The sequence below is a fragment of the Magnolia sinica genome, chromosome 14, assembly GCF_029962835.1.
Source record: "Magnolia sinica isolate HGM2019 chromosome 14, MsV1, whole genome shotgun sequence".
NCBI classification, from domain to species: Eukaryota; Viridiplantae; Streptophyta; class Magnoliopsida; order Magnoliales; family Magnoliaceae; genus Magnolia; species Magnolia sinica.
Window position 1 is genome coordinate 71,596,228 of NC_080586.1, and position 2,416 is coordinate 71,598,643.

The 2,416-nt window shown below is 42.3% G+C and overlaps 1 pseudogene; it reads left to right on the top strand.

Moving 5' to 3' along the window:
- Positions 1-1,922: 1,922 nt before the first annotated feature.
- LOC131226504 (small nucleolar RNA R71) lies at positions 1,923-2,023 on the top strand (annotated as a pseudogene).
- The last annotated feature ends 393 nt before the right edge of the window (positions 2,024-2,416 follow it).

Sequence of the window (2,416 nt, forward strand, 5' to 3'; positions counted from 1 at the left end):
ATATAAGCATACTCTCCTGTTCTTTCTCCGGGGGCCGAGATCACCACCGGGTATGTCTCATCTTGACCCAAATATGCATATTTCAAATCGGAGGGCAAAGGTTTTAGGTCAAGCTTCCGTGCCTTGTTAGACGGGAGAGGCACTACATCGGTTTGTGGTAATTCTTCAAATTGTGGCCTCCATCGGTTAACTTCAAGTACCGTTGCAGTATCAAGCAAGGCACACGCCTCCCTAATCATGTCATCATCAAAATCATGGGAGTGGGCTAAGCACGTCTCTAGAGGGTCGAAGGATAAGGTCAGAGGTGTCATATCTTCCACGAAAGAATCAATCATGTTAATATCGTGGAAATCGTCATCATCCTCTGAATTGCTGCCGTTATTAAAAAAAATGTTTGACTCCAATGTCAAATTTCCAAAAGACATAGTCATGATACCATTCCTGCAATTGATAATTGCATTTGACGTGGCAAGGAATGGGCGACCAAGAATGACGGAAATCTGAGTGCTCATGTTATTGATGGGTTCGGTGTCCAGGATGATAAAGTCTACAGGGTAGTAAAATCTATCAACTTGGACCAACACATCCTCAATTATCCCTCTTGGTACACGAACAGAGCGATCAGCAAGTTGTAGTGTGGTTAGGGTGGGTTTTAATTCACCCAAACCTAACTGTTTGTATACCGAGTAGGGAATCAAATTGACGCTCGCTCCTAAGTCAAGAAGTGCGTGATCAATTCGATGGTTCCCGATTACACATGATATGGTTGGGCTACCGGGATCCTTAAATTTCTGCGGCACGTCTTGCTTCAGGATGGCACTCACTTTCTCAGTTAAGAAGATTTTCTTTTGAATAATTTTCCGTCGCTTGGTCGTGCATAAGTCTTTTAGGAATTTGGCATATGAAGGTATCTGTTTAACGACATCAAGCAGAGGAATGTTGACTTTCACCTGTTTCAACACCTCTAAGATATCCTGAGAGTTAGAGAGAGGTTTTGGTGAAACCAACCGTTGGGGGAATGGAGCAACTGGCTTCTCTAGAAGTTCCGGTTCCACTTTTTGTGGGGCATCACTGGATCCATCATTGTTGTCCTCTTTTGGTTCTTGAGGCTTTTCGGGCCTAACCGGAAGAGTTTTATCAATGATCTTCCCACTCCTAAGAGTGGTGATGGATTTAGCATGTCCCATCTGATTTGAAGAGCTGGGATCATTATTCTCGTATTGCGGTTTAGGATTGGGGAGAGGTTGTGCAGGAAGCATCCCCTTTTCTATAACCGTCATACGAGAATCTATCTTTTGCATAAAATGAGTAGTTCCCCGCATTGCTTGAGCCGGCTCGTGTATGGGATTTTGAACCGGTTCCTCTTGAGGTTTCACTTGATTTGGATTTTGATTGAAGAAACCTGGAGGAGTCGCCGTTTGTCCATTCCTCCAACTAAAGTTTGGATGATTTTTCCAGCCAGGATTGTATGTGTTGGAGTTAGGTCCAGAAAAGGTCTTTGATAGTTATTTACGGCATTGGCTTGTTCATTCAACACTCCTCGAAAGGCGAGTATTGTAGGACAATTTTCAGTTGTATAAATGTTGCAATCACAGATGCCGCAAACAATTTCATTGACCTTATCCTTCTTTCCTTCCATGGCCTCAACTTTCCTTATGAGCGTAGTCACTTTACACTTGAGATCATCCTCTTCTTTCAAGAGATATAATCCACCTTTCTCCTTTAATTGAGTCGGCCTAGACGTGGTGTTTGATTTTGGGTAATAGTCCCAAGATTGTGTTTTTTCAGCCAAACTGTTGAGGTAGTCCCATACCTCGTTGACATCTTTATTAATGAACTCTCCATTACACATTGTCTCGACCATTTGGCGCATGGAAGATGTCAGTCCATCGTAAAAAAAATTTGTAATGCACCACGTTTCAAATCCGTGTTGTGGGCTGACCAAATCTTTGAACCTTTCCCAACATTGGAAGAATGTTTCATCTTCCTTTTGGGCAAAGTTCATGATTGCTTTTCTGAGGGTAATCGTTTTATGATGTGGGAAGAATTTTTTTATGAATTCCCTCTGCATGTCGTTCCATGTGCCAATGGATCTAGGACGCAGTGAATGTAATCACGTCTTAGCTTTCTCTTTTAAGGAAAAAGGAAAGAGTTTCAGCCTAATTGTATCCTCAGATACATTAGGAAAACATAATGTAGCTATAATTTCATCGAACTCTTTCAAATGTAAATATGGACTTTCTGATTCAAGTCCATGGAATTTGGGAAGGAGTTGGATAACTCCTGGCTTGATGTCTATTTGTCCTGTGTTTTCAGGAAAAATCATGCATGAGGGCATACTCACTCCCGTCGGTTGTAGATAATCTCGTAAAGTACGAGGCGGGGGTGCCTGTTGCACCTCATTTTCATCTTGGGT